Here is a 15,428-nt window from a genome sequence, read left to right as displayed (position 1 = left end):
TGTCAGAAGGCCTGTATTAATAACTGGCCAGTGTTTGAGTATACTTTTTCTGATGGCATTGGATGCCGGTGAGAATGTAGTTACACAAATAAGTTTATCTTGTGCATTTTTTTCTTTGGGTTCTAAAAGGTTCTCTCTTGGGCAATACCAAGCTCTTTTTAGGGAGTTACGTACCAATTTTCGTGGGTAACCTCTTTTTCTCAATTTTGTGCTAAGTATTTTCGCCTCAGCAAAATAGTCATCCCTGAAGTAGCAATTACGCCTGATGCGAAGGAATTGGGAAAAAGGTAGAGAGTCACGTAAGGCCCTTGGGTGGTGGCTATTATATTCGAGCAAGGTGTTACGCTCAGTGGGCTTACGGTGTAGTGTAGTTGTAAGTCGGCCTTCTGTGTGTCTTATTTGTAGGTCAAGGAAAGGGATTGAGTCCTTACTAGTGGACAGGGTATAGCTGAGTCCACCGCTGTTGTTATTAAGCCAGTGTTGGAAACCTGTAAGGTTTTCAGGGGAGTCATTCCATAATAAAAAGATATCATCGATATATCTTTTCCACAAGGTGATGCCATTGTGGAAAGGATTCGATGTGTGAAGAATGTTATTGGTCTCCAGGTGGTCCATATACAGAATGGCCAGGTTGGGAGCAAAAATTGCTCCCATGGATGTCCCTTTCACTTGGCCATAGAATTGTCCCTCAAAAAGAAAAAAGTTTTTGGTCAGACAGATTTCTAATAATTCAAGAATGAACAAGGAGGACACATTATGCGGGCGTTCTCTCGACTCAAGGACCTTCTCTATTACACGTAGAGATTCAAATTGCGGGATATTTGTGTACAAAGATTCTTTCTATTCATAAGCACAGTGGACCCTACAAAGTGGCCACAGCTGGCACAGACACAGTGCTTCAAAAGGACAGGTACTGGGGTCCTGCACTTCAATAAGTTTAAAGGGAGAGTACCTGCACTTTTCAGCATAGGTGAAATGTCTTCAATAGGAGAGTTCTGACAAGTCGCAGCTGAAAAATGGTACTCTGGGACACTGAGTACCTATACTTCGATATTCACATTTCAAGCACTGCACAGGCACGCTGTTATGTTTTAGGTCTTTTGGAAAGGGAGAATATGAGTTATGTTTTCATTTCATTGTGTGCGATTATGTGCTCTCACAATTTTGGAACTGTAGTTCTTGGGTTTTGGATTTGCAGCGCCACTCCGCCTGTTTCTGGAAGGCCCGCGGGGGTGATCTAAACAGCATACTAAAACCGGGACATTTGGATGTTTTACCCGGACGCTGTTGTAAAACCCGCACATTTCTCCACTTCAGCCCCCCCCCTCGTGTGTGGCAGCCCGGGACCGCTCACAGCCGCACCCGAGCACTTCGCAGGTCGTTAAAGACCTTGTGCATGTTAATAGGGCTTTGCTGTTGCTTCGCCCCTTCTAAGAGCCCCTGCAGCTCGACTCTGCCAATGCGACACACCTACATATGGGTTGCGACACAGTAATGTGTCACGCCACAAAGTTTAGAAAGCTGCGAACTACAGGCTAAGCTGTCTAGGGCAGCGGTCGCGCTGGCATTCGCTGGGGCATGCAGGGTCCAGCAGCAGGTAACTTAGAAACAGCGGGCAGATGCCGGGCAGACATGGAAGTGGGGGCAGGATATATGAGGATAATCTTACGTTGATCGAAAACGTGGATGGATTTCTGATGAGGAAGCAAGGGAAGGGAGAGCAGGGGGATCTCCGTCCTATCGTAAAACCATAGGTAGAGTGGCGGAAGAAACTCAGGAAAGATATACAAAAGAGAGATAATTTAATAGAGGTAGATGGAAGGCTCACACACTGTCCTTGGGATGCCTCATGGCAGGGGCACCGAGGGAGCTAATGATGGCACATAGCCACAAGAAAGATATACTTAAGAGAGAAAATTTACTAGAGGTAAATGTGAAACTCCCATAGGGCCCTTGGGATGCCTCACGGCAGGGTTACTGAGGAGTTAAATGACAGGACACAGCCACAGGATGAGTAGATGAGATGCTCACACAGGGTCATTGGGATGCCACACGGCAAGGGCCCCCAGGAACCGGCGAGGGGCAAACAAAGGGTCATGGCCAAGTAGAACAGCAATTGCAGCCAGGGCAGGTCCTGACGGACACCCACCAAATTTGGTAGCAAGTTGAAGCTTGGAACCGCAGACACAGAGGCCCCGGCTAAAGGGGCACCTCGCAAAACTATACTCTTTGGGAGAAAATAACAACATTGAATGTACAAAGACAATGAAAGTATACAATAACATGGATGCTATGAATGACCAATGAAATTGGAAATGTACAACCATGTTATTTCTGAATAAACTGCGACCTTTTAAGGCACCAAATCACGTTGTCACTGGTGTGATGTAAAGGTAAAAGGGACGCACTTGAATTGGCAAGGGGGGAGAAGGACTCACCCCTTGTAGGGGTTTATATGGAGCTATATCTAACTGCTTCAGGGATTCACAAAGCTGTAATTCCAAAGGCCGTTGCTAGGTGTCCCTTGAGTCTAACCCAACTGCTTAAAGGCTTTGCAAAGCTGTAATATCTTGTGTCTTTACTAGATGTTGCCCTAATCCCAGATGTTATTGTCTGAACTGTCATCCATAAACCTCAGAAGGCGTTGCTTCAACTTAGAAATTGTATATTGGTTATTGTCACTCTAATGTTTTGTGTTTGTTTTCTATAGCAGAAATAAATATGCCTAGGCTGGTTCATGATGAGTATTCAATATTGCTTCTTACAATAAATGCCTTAATTATTATGCAGCATTTGTGATAGCACCTAAGATAAATAAGTGCCAACAGTAACTCGAATGAACAAGTGCTTTCAAGTAAGTTTATAATCATTGTTTATGAATTGTAGCTTATATGCGTGCCTGTAAACTGCAGTTGAGTTTAGAAAAACCAGGGTGTGCTTTGAAATAAATCACCAAAGTCAGTTGAGCAAAGTAAGGGATACAAAATAAGTGTTTATTTTTATATATAGAAATGCATTTTTACTATGAATTGTTTTAGAAGATTTTTGTTTGGTGAATTCTTACTATGTACCTGAGTCAGATGAAAAAGTCAGAGTTTTTTTGCGGTTGTGAACAAATCTGCTAAATGCAATAATCAATGCTTTTTTCTTCTTCCATTCCCTCAAGACATGTCCAGGAATGTAAAATAGTTAGAAGCCTCATTGAGATTCACTGTGAGCACAGATTTCCTTTTATAAATGGACTAACATCTGTTGTGATATTTTAGAAGAAAATCTAAATATAAAAAATCTAAATTACATCAGCCTTTTTGGAAAGTGCGGTACAAAGCATTTATGGGGAGATGTACACGAGTGATACATTTTTTCCTGAATAAAACTAAATAGTACCTGTTAGGAATTTTTTCAAACCCAATAGCAGGGAATAACATGCAGATTTTGATGCTCAGTGCGTCAATGTGCAGACATCTCGGGAATTATCAGGGATTTTTCACCTGTTAAAATTCCGTGAAGTATGACCTGCCAAAATGCAATGGAGGTTGTGGATTTTATCACAACGGGTAATTACCATGTGTAATAAAGTCATCACAAATCATAATTTGAACTCCTGCACACACAAGAATTTGCACAACAGTCAGAATTTCCCTTCCCAGTTGTTATCAGGGACTCATCGTGCGCTTCTTAAATTCCTAATAAATGAAATGTAGTGTAACTGTGAGTCGTGGCCACATTTCCCTGATTAAAACACATACCCTACAAAAGTTGTATGCTTATTTCTCCAGATATCACAAAGATTCAAATCCCTCATCAAAGATATACTGTTTCGTTGTTAATTTTGTTGCTGGTGCGGTTTCATCAAATAATGATTTTTTGGGTTAAAGAATAATTTATCAATTTATTTGATATTAATTTACATAAGTTCATTTCAATTCAAAGAACTTTATTCGGTTTGAGACAAACCATAAAATCACAAATATAAACATTGAAAGTATAAAAACAGAGTGTTGTGGATGTAAAACATCAACAGGAATACAATATAGGGGATATTCCCAAGAGCGTGCGATAATCTTAGCCAAAATTGATTAACGCAATCTTTCATATCACCATCTATCGTGGGAAAATAACTCTGTGTCAACATCGTATTATCATCACAGCGGTAACATGCAATATTATCCCAACAACACGTCATATGTCCGCTATAATGGTCCCAGGATGGCAACAAAAATCTAAACCCCAACGTGAAAAAACCTGAGGTGGGCACAACTGCGATAAATAATCCAGCGCGAAGCAGTGCCAGCCTGCAAGTCCTACAAATCAGGCAGTTAAAATCACAATAAAAGCGGCAACCAAAAATACAAACAAGACCCAAACAACTGCGAAGTACCGTGGAGGTAGCCGGAGCAAGTACAGAGGACAACAAGAACCCCACAAGCCCCACGGAGGACCAGCCTGGGATCATCATTGAGGAGATGGTGGCAGGAGTTGGGGGGCGGGACACTGCACAACATGACGTGAGCCAACAGCAACAGGGTGAGTAATGACCAGGGACTGGGGGGACAGGGGAGATGGGCACAATGGCACACATGCACAAGTAAGTATAGCACAGCAGCGGACAAACCATGCCCAAGAGTCACAACTCAAACCAAGAGCCCAATTTACCCAAGTCTGCAACATCTCAGCACTGTATTGAGGAAAATTAAATTTTGGCCATGTTGTGTTCCCTAGCGAGTACCCCACCGACTCCATGTACGAGTTAAAGTGCATGTAACTTCCCTCCTGTACCAGCTATGAAGACGCAAATACATTTGCGTCTAACGTTAACTTGTCCTCTTTCAGACCCACCATGAATGGGTTAGATGGTCCGTTCCTAAGTATGCTATGCCAACGTCTTTTTGAAGTGCACTCCTACGTTTTTCAGCCTGGCTGAAGGTAGGCCCTGAATCTCTGCCACCGAGCCTCTTTTCTGGCTTCTGACTGCGAGGGCCCCTGCCCAAGCAGCCCCCGTACCCGTGAACTCTGACTTACTTCTAGCGCGGCCCTCCGTGCTCAGCTCAGCCTGCTGCCTGCCAAGATTGACTATAACCTTCGAGTTATCTGTTTTCCTCCCCGAAGATACATTCCAGCCTGCTAGCTTCAGTAAACATCCTTCCTCAGCTACAGGGCTAAAGGGCCGACCTGTCTCTATGCAAGTAATTCATAGCCTCTGTTGCCATGCTTCCATGGAAGGCCCCATGCCCCCACGCTTCTCATACAGACACTCAGGCGCTTATACACGCACTCACAGCAAGTATAGAATAGCTTCTGCTCTAGAGACCTTTCTGCCCAGATAGCTTAGTTCCTAAACATCAGATATCAGATATGATAGAAGCACAAGTTGATCTGACATGCCAGACTTCTGTCTCTTTCCATCAGTGTAAATGTCAAGTCCCCTGCACCCCGTCAATCACACGTCATGCAGCTGCGCGCGCATCCAAGCTTCCGATTTCTGCTGACATTGCAACATTCTGTTAGCACCACCCCTTGGTGCCACCCACTTGCGTCACCTATCAGTGACGTTTCTAGCACACACCTCTAGTTTACGCCTCTTGATGATGTACTAGTACCACGTGTATACTGTTATCTCGTCTTCTCTCAGCTGTTACGCCTCTTACATTGAACATTATGATGTAAATCAAGTATATAAGCTATGTATTGTCAATAAACGAGAGCGCGCTCATCTATCCCTTCTGACACCCTGTGTGGTGGTCAGAACATGATATCCTGATTCCTTTATGAGGAATAAAACCCTTAGAAACTCTTACACCACGGACTCTGTTTTCCTTCATTCTGATTGAGTTATTATTAATTAAGTACTTACCTGCATAGAAATTAAGAGAGTAAATTAATTATTTACGTCATTTTGGCGCCCGAATAGGGACCCCTCCCCCACCTCACGCGCCGGAAGGTGCGTTGCAATCCGTGTCCCCTGCCATCAGTTAGACGGACTACACGTGTACTGGCAGGATTTCCTGCATCCCCCTCTGACACACGGAGGTGACGAAGACTGCGATCAGTGCCCAGACGAGGCGGTGAGGAGTGCGGAGGATCCCGACCAGAGCCCAGCCGAAAGAAGCAAGGTCCGAGGTGTGAAGAGGCCCACCAGTTTTCCGAAGTTTTCCGAAGTTTTCCGAAGTTTTCCGAAGTTCCGAACCGAGTCCAGTCGAGTTTTCCGAGGCCTTCTGTTTTCCGTGCTTCCCGGTGAGTACCATTGCTGGGTCGTATCTAGACGGGTTTGGGTACGCAAGTCCGGTCTGCACTGTTTTTAGGCAGTGTATCTGTACTGTTTAGCAATATATAAAGTATTCCGAATTTCTGCACTGTTACAGCAGTGTATCCGTATCGTTGAGCGGTACTTCTAGTATAGAGGGGTAGTCATCTATGTTTTAAATGTTTTTGTAATTAATGTCGTGGTATGAATGTGATTGTTTTTGTGCATTATTGTGTCTCTTGTATAAATAGTTACAGTCAACATTGAGTATCAAGGATCAAGCATTTCAGTATCAAGTAGGCACAATGCTGTTTTTTAACAAGTTAAAGCAGATAGGAACTAGGAAAGGGATGTTAGAGGAAGAGATTCCAATCCCCCCTAGGGACACTCCAGGTAATTTTATGTACAATAAACATGGCATAGACGCCATTCTGTATCTAGAGTTATGGACCGATTATACCAAGCACCTAGAGGAAAGATACCGATGGCCAGTTAACGGAACATGGGATGCCGAGTGCATCATAAAGGTAGAAGAAGTATTACGGAAAAAGAAAGCCAGACAATCTCAGAAAGACGCCATAGAATTTTGGCGTAAGGAATCACGTAAGCGTGCTGAAAGAGCACTCCGTAGAGAAGACAGACTTCAAGAATCAGAAAAGGCCCAAGAAAAAGAATTAGTTACTGAGGGAATTCGAGTAAAATTAGAACAAATAGATCGTACCCAAAATAGCCAAGTGAACAACATGTATCTTTTGGCCGAAGGTACCCCTGACGCCATTTCAGAAATACCGAAAAATTTGCCGTCACCATTGGTTCCAACTAAAGTAATGCACAAGACTACTAAAGACATATTCCTAAATTCCTATCTAGATGATGTAGCACCAGCTTACACCAATCTGCCTGTTCGCGCCCTGCCTGCAGACAGGGACGGGGGTGGTACTCCACCCCCAGGTCACGTTCCGCCGGTACCGCAACAGACTTCTCCTGTTCCGCCAGCCCCGCCACTTCCCCTACTCAAAAATGACCTACCGAAACCACGTTTGCCTGATCCACCTAAACGACAAGTTCACGTTCAGATACAGACTCCGCGGAGAGATAATGCCCAAGCATCCGCCTCAGGAGGTGTGACAGCGGGTCTACAGACCCCGCCACCGACACACAGATTGCATTTAAAAGACACACAGAATCCTTTCCAGTCTCCCCACTACTCATCCCGGCTTGAGGCATTGAAAGATAGGATGTCATTCTGCAGATATGATCCAGTACCCGGAACAGACGATCTAATGGTATTAGCATCACTGCGCTTAAGATCTGCCACCGACAGCTTGTTATGCTGTGTGGGAATGCAGGAAGCCCTCGACAGACTATACAAATTCATACAGACAGGGAAAGATCCCGACAGTGTCCAAGCTGCCATGTATAAACAGAAAGTTGACATTCAAAAACAGATATTACGATTCTTCATTAATTGTGTAATAAGAGAACGAGACAGGCCTGGAACAGATCAGAGTGAATTAGACGTATTGAACAAGTGGGGCCAAAATATAGCAGAAGCAAAACATGACAAGGGGACTTGCATAGCCGCTATGTCCCAGAAAATTAGAAAGGCAGTATTAACTGCGCATCAGGAAGAAACTGATAAAACTTCCTCCGAGGAAGAAAATGAAGATGAGACATCAGGAAAGTCTACAGACATTATAGCATATGTAGGTAGGGGAAACTACCTTAGGAAAGGTGTCCGTCCGGAGAGCAAGAGAGTTTTCTTCTCTGCCTTAACGAATCCGAATTCTGCTGAGCATCAGTTCCAGGAAACTGATAAACGGCTTCGAGATCGAGTTGGGTACCATGTACTCAATTCTATGGATGAACAAGAACTAGCCCGATCAGCTGTATCATGGGCCGAAAATGCAGACATATATAATGATGACACAGTGGCGCAGACATTTCTGAACCTCTCCCCCGACGAACAGAAATTAGCAGGTGTATACATGATTCAGCATCTTCTGATTAAATACAGAAAACATTATTCCGATCCAGGTCCCTTACACGAGACACTAGAAGCACTACTGATGGATAGATGGAGAGGCTTAAGTACCAAATTAATTCAAATAATTCTAGAACAACGACGCAGATATGATACCTTTGTAAGCTCTGAACATGTTCCCGCCCCACCTCCAGAGAGGAAAATGTACCATATGCAGTGCAGGGGTGGTATTGAAAGTCAGAACCCCTTACGAGAAGTACACCCTGTTATGGGTGAGGATAAGGTTTTGAAACGCGTGTATGTACACACGCCTCTGACTAAATTAGAACTGTTAGAAATGAAGAAATTAGTCCCGTGCCATGATAAAGACCCTGCAGGTTTTCATAGAGAGCTCAAAGATATGTTATTAATGGGAGACTACACGTATGATGATATCATGAAAATGTTGAAGGTATTACTGCCCACGGGTATATTCGAGAAATTAAAGGAAAAGGAATGGGAGGTGGGAGACACAAAGATTGCCTGGGCAGAAATAGAAGAAGAAGAGAAAAAACGGGTTCCAGGGTTAGGCCTTGGGGACAAAACTAAAGCATTACCAGGTTTGATAGTACAGGTCCTGCCCAGATTGTTGACAACTAGAAAAGAGGATTGGGACGCAATCTCGTCCTGTAAACAGAAACAAGATGAAGATACTAGCGACTTCTATTCAAGATTCGAGAAATGTTTTATTATCAATAGTGGCCTCCAGCCAAGTAGCGAGTCGTACCCACATCTTTTTGTATTAAAGTTAGTCGAGAATTCCCTACCGTTAGTTAAAAATAGAGTGTATAAAGTCGAGAGTACATGGCAAGCAAATACGCCATCCCAGATGTTACAAATGTTACAATATCACCAGAATAGAATTAGGGAAGAACAAGATCAGGAACAGAAACGTATGAAAGACACGAAAATGAAAATGTTAGTAGCTCAGACGGTCCCATCCGACAGTCACAGGAAAGGTACGACCCAGACAAGTCACACTGCGGCTCCTGTTAAAGGGACATGCAATTATTGCAAGCAGCCAGGTCACTACGTACACGAATGTCCAGTTCTGAAACATAACATAGCGACGGGTAAAACTAAAGAAAGACCGCATCCGCCTAGACAAGACCATAACCAGCATCAGTCTACACAGAATACACAGCCTATGCATGCATCCGCACAGACAGCACAGACCGTAGCAGTACCACAGCCACAGCCCATTGCTGCAACTCAGCAAGTCTCACAACAGATGTACCAGTATGCCCAGTCTGCTTACCCCGAATATTCCCGATATACATGAAACAGCCTAGAGAGGGAAGGTGGCCTGCCTCTTATTGAGATTCCTGTAGATCAAGAAGGTCCTTATGTACACAGTCAAGTATTGGGGAAAGACAGAAAGTTTTTAATTGACACAGGGGCAAGTCGCACTACAATAAGTCATGACGAAGTTCCAGGGGCACCCCTCTCAGGCTCACAAAATGTTTCCCTTGGTTTTTCAGGACAGCCTATTGTAAATGAAGTATCAGAACCAGTTCCCCTGGCTGTGGGTCCATTATCACGCGTTACAGACCTGTTACTCACAAAATCATGTCCGGAAAATCTGTTAGGAATTAAAACATTGAAGGCTCTAGGAGCCATAATTTGCTGTTCCCCGGAGGGAGTCAGACTCTTTCTGCGGGATTTCAAGGGTCATTACGTTCTTCGTGAGTTTGACGTCAGATTGAAAAATGTACCTGATTACTTATGGGCAAAAGGCCCAACTGATGTAGGATGTATGCACATTACACCATACCGCGTTACACTCAAGGCAGGTGTTGTATTACCCAGAATCCGACAATACAAGTTACCACCCGATGCTGTAGTGGCTTTACTGAAAATCATTGAAGAGCTCATTGCCCAAGGAGTGGTCGTCGAGACCGACTCCAATATCTGTAATTCACCCATCATTCCAATTCTTAAACGTACTGATCCCAATGCCCCGCCAGTATATCGGCTGGTGATTGATCTTCGAGAATTGAATAAATGCATTATCCCACAGTATCCTGTGGTCCCCGATATATCATCTCTATTGACTGCTATTGATTCAGAAGCAACGTTCTTTACTGTAATTGATCTCAAGAACGCCTTCTTCAGCGTGCCTATTGATCCAGAGAGCCAATATCTCTTCGGATTCTGTTTAAATGGACGCAGTTTCAAATTTTCGCGCGCACCTCAAGGATTCACAGAAAGCCCCAGCATCTATAGTCAAGCACTGAAGAGACAACTAGATTGTATTCAAATGCCAGTCAACACCGCTTTACTACAATACGTCGATGATCTGCTGATCACCGCACGAAGTGAGCCCGAATGTGAACAAGCATCATTAACAGTTTTGCATTTCCTGGCCGACAAGGGACACAAGGTGTCTCCTTCGAAGCTACAATTCTGTGTTCAGCAAGTTGTGTACTTGGGTCACTTGCTGTCCAAAGTGGGGAGACAGCTCACTCCCGATCGCATTCAGTTAATTGTGAACATGCCGCAACCCAAGACACAAAAGGAAGTGCGGGCCTTCATAGGCCTCACCTCGTACTGCAGACAATGGATTCCCCAGTATGCATTTCTAGCCAAGCCACTCATTCAGTTAACAACGCAGGAGGCAGCGACTTCGACTGCCCTCCCTTGGACTCAGGAACATACACAAGCTTTTGAAGAATTAAAGAAAGTTTTATGCCAAGCACCAGTTTTAGCGACACCATGTTACAGCAAACCGTTTACACTTTTTGTTACAGAACGTGATGGCACAGCGTTGTCTGTCCTCACTCAAGATCAAGCAGGTTCACATAAGCCTTGTGCTTATTTTTCTAGTACATTGGATTCAGTAGCTCAGGCACTCCCTGCGTGCTTAAAGTCAGTAGCAGCAACAGCGTTAGCAATCAGACAGAGCGATTCAATTGTTCTAGGTCATCAGTTAACAGTACAAGTTCCACATTCTGTAGAGGTTTTGTTAAACAGAACCCAGACTCAACACTTGACTATAGCACGACTGACAGGTTATGAATTAACACTATTCCAGCCACACATAGAAATCAGACGTTGCAGCATCCTGAACCCAGCAACACTGTTACCTACAGTTATGACAGATCCAGCTCCACATGATTGTATAGAAATCATTAATGCAGTAACTAAGCCTAGACGAGACTTAACAGATGTCCCATTGACAAATCCAGACCTGACACTTTATGTGGACGGTTCATGCATGAGAACAAGTACAGGAGAATTAGTGGCCGCGTATGCCGTGACCACTGAAACTGAAGTTAAAGAAACACACCGTATTGATACACTGTCTGCTCAAGCAGCCGAGCTCATCGCTCTGACCCGAGCTTGTATTCTAGCCAAGAACAGAAATGTTAACATATACACAGATTCCCGCTATGCCTTCGGAGTTGTACACGACTTCGGAGTCCTCTGGCAAGAACGAGGGTTTCTGACTTCCCATGGGGCCAAGATACAACATGGCCCCCTCATTCAAGCACTGTTAGAAGCAATACATTTGCCCTCGGGCATATCAGTCATGAAGTGTAAGGCACATACTAAAGTCACAGATTCTGTTTCCCAGGGTAACGACCTGGCAGACCAGACAGCAAAACATACAGCATTGACTCACACCCAGACTACTGATGTGACAAAGACAATAGTACCAACAAAGTGTATGGCAGTTAGAGATCCCGCCCTAGACGTAATTGACATCCAGACACATGCTACTCCAGATGAAATAAAGAAATGGACTGAACTAGGAGGGATCCAGACAGATCAAGGTTGGATGACGAAGGAAAAATCTAAATGGTTTCTCCCTGACTCGATGGTTCAAGTCATGATAAATACAGCACATAGTCCTGCCCATCTTGGAGAGAAAGCCATGTTAGACAGTTTACAGAATCTCTGGTACAACAAACACTTACGAGCAGCAGCAAAACAGAAAGTGCGTACTTGCATGATCTGTTGTCAGTTCAATCCAGGTAAAAGTGTCCCTGTTGAGCAAGGAGGATTTCATCCTCCCGATCACCCTTTTGAAGTCCTCCAGATGGATTATATCCAGATGAATAGCTGTAGAGGTTTTAAATATGTCCTTGTAATTGTTTGTGCTCTGTCCCGTTGGACCGAAGCATACCCAGTCCCAGACTACACTGCTCCGACCACTGCCAGACAGTTGGTTCGTGAATTCTTCCCACGGTACGGTTTGCCCCGTGTCGTGTATTCAGATAACGGACAGCCGTTCTCGTCCGAGTTGATGAGACAGGTTTCCCTTTTGCTAGGATATCAGTGGAGGTTCCACTGTGTCCGACATCCCGAAGCAGCTGGCCTTGTAGAAAGGCATAATCAGACACTAAAAATCCGCCTTGCCAAGATCTGTCAGGAAAAAGGAGTCGACTGGATAGTCGCCCTGCCCGTGGCACTATTCTACATGAGAATGGTCGCCCACTCAAGATCAGGGCTATCTCCGTACGAAGTGGTCTTTGGCAGACCACCGAATATGTGGGGGACGCCCATTCCGAAGAAAATCACAGATGTTGATTGTAATATGTTGACAGATTACCTTGCCTCCTTGATGTCTGCACTCCAATCATGTCGTTCACAGGTTGCCGCAGCCTTCCCTGACAATACCGATGTAAAGGCGCATGAGGTCCGTCCAGGGGACCTGGTACTCGTCCGGAATTTCGACCGGAAAAGTCCGCTGGAGCCCCGCTGGAAGTCTCCAAAGACCGTCCTCCTTACCACAAGGACCGCTGTGAAAATCGAGGGGAGAAAGGGGTGGGTCCATACGAGTCACATCAAACTTTGCAATGAACTAAAGAACGGACTGAAACAGGACTCTGACTCGTCCACCCCCTCCAAAGACTGTGTTGAGACGAAGGATTTTACCGTTGCCGAACGAGAAAAGACTCCCCAAGAACTTTACCGTATGAAGCTCCGATCTAGCAAGTCAGACAGTTTAATTGTTTAAGTCCTCCCCTAGGTGAATCGGTTAAATAGTTTCTGACATGTATCCCCTAGATCGAGATAGAGAGAGAGAGAGAGAAGCAAAGAAAAGTACATACTGTAAATCACTGCGTAGTCACTGTATAGTGACGTTGTTAATAATGTTTTTTCTAAGTATTTTAATTATTATTGCCAGCATTCTGCTACCTATATATTGGCCTATTTTCAGGCGTGAACAATCTGCTTACAATGTCTCTGCTGAACACACTTTTAGTGAACTTCCTGCACATGAACTCTCTTACAGACTTGCGCTGCGCAACAATACATTCATTAGTATGTTACACCATTCCCATCAGACAAATAATGCTACAGACTGTTGGATATGTGGCCGACTCCCTCCCTACCAGAAGTACAAGGGAGCTCTGCCTCTCTTTCCGTACCCGTTCACTCACAATGGCTCCTGTGGAGCCTGGTTTAAAATAATTAATTCCTTAGATCCCGATATTGCTGTTTTTGATGGGGGCTGGGTTTGGGGAAACTTGAACTTAGTCCTGCTCAACGTCTGTTATCCTGATAAAGAGGGACTTCCCACTCGAATAGGAACTGACCTAGAAAATGAAGTATATGGATTAGGTAATTATACAATTAGCCTTATGATCCTTACTGTTGAATCCGAAACTGCTCCAGTTCTGCCCCATATGTTAGTATTACCAGTCACAGGTGAATTATGTGTTAGCAAGAAAGGTTCAGTACACGTAGGCCATAGTAAATGCACTACTGTGGTTGAGTTCAGTGACCATGGTAAATCGTCCTTTAAAGCTACCAGTCATTCCTACTTTGTTTGTGGTCATACCGCATACATACGTTTGCCTCCAGATTGGGATGGTACCTGTTACATTGCATTCCTTCTGCCACCTGTCTTTCTAGCTCCCCCTGATTACCATAGAAATACGAATCTAGCACCGAATAGACCCAAAAGAGATATTCCCCTTGTCGACTACACAGAAACGGCATGGGAACAGTACACTGATTTTAATAAAGGATTCTTTTTCTTCCTAGGACCTGTCCAAAAAAGTAAATTAATACGCAGATTAACAAGAACTCTTGAAGCAGTAGTGAATGAAACTGCCTCCGCTCTAGGTAACTTAACAGAAGAGCAGTCTGCTATACGGACTGTTGTCCTTCAAAATCGTCTTGTAATTGACGTCATCTTGGCAGATAGAGGTGGAGCCTGTAAGGTCATCGGGTCAAGCTGCTGTGTTTTCATTCCACAAAATGCACCATCTGTCTATCAAGCTATTACCCGTCTGCATAAAATTGCAAATCAGATACATCAGAATCCAGGCACCTGGACTTGGTCCGGTTGGTTCTGGACTACGTTAACAGCTTGGGGATGGAAGATCTTATCATTCCTAGGCATTGGCCTTGTTATAGTATTCAGCTGCTGCCTGTGCCTGCAGTGTGGGCCAGCGATATGTGGACTGTGTGCCACATCCTGCATTGAGCATTCCAGTTGTCTCTCAAACAGTCAAAGAAAGAAAGACGAACATATAATGTTACAAGAACAAACCGATCGATTTATGAGGATCGATATATCATGAAGGGTCCGTAGGGAACAAGGAGGGAATGAGGAAAATTAAATTTTGGCCATGTTGTGTTCCCTAGCGAGTACCCCACCGACTCCATGTACGAGTTAAAGTGCATGTAACTTCCCTCCTGTACCAGCTATGAAGACGCAAATACATTTGCGTCTAACGTTAACTTGTCCTCTTTCAGACCCACCATGAATGGGTTAGATGGTCCGTTCCTAAGTATGCTATGCCAACGTCTTTTTGAAGTGCACTCCTACGTTTTTCAGCCTGGCTGAAGGTAGGCCCTGAATCTCTGCCACCGAGCCTCTTTTCTGGCTTCTGACTGCGAGGGCCCCTGCCCAAGCAGCCCCCGTACCCGTGAACTCTGACTTACTTCTAGCGCGGCCCTCCGTGCTCAGCTCAGCCTGCTGCCTGCCAAGATTGACTATAACCTTCGAGTTATCTGTTTTCCTCCCCGAAGATACATTCCAGCCTGCTAGCTTCAGTAAACATCCTTCCTCAGCTACAGGGCTAAAGGGCCGACCTGTCTCTATGCAAGTAATTCATAGCCTCTGTTGCCATGCTTCCATGGAAGGCCCCATGCCCCCACGCTTCTCATACAGACACTCAGGCGCTTATACACGCACTCACA

This window comes from Lissotriton vulgaris, chromosome 6, assembly GCF_964263255.1.
Source record: "Lissotriton vulgaris chromosome 6, aLisVul1.2, whole genome shotgun sequence".
NCBI lineage: Eukaryota > Metazoa > Chordata > Amphibia > Caudata > Salamandridae > Lissotriton > Lissotriton vulgaris.
The sequence above is the reverse complement of the archived record's forward strand: the minus strand, read 5'-3'. Positions refer to the sequence as shown.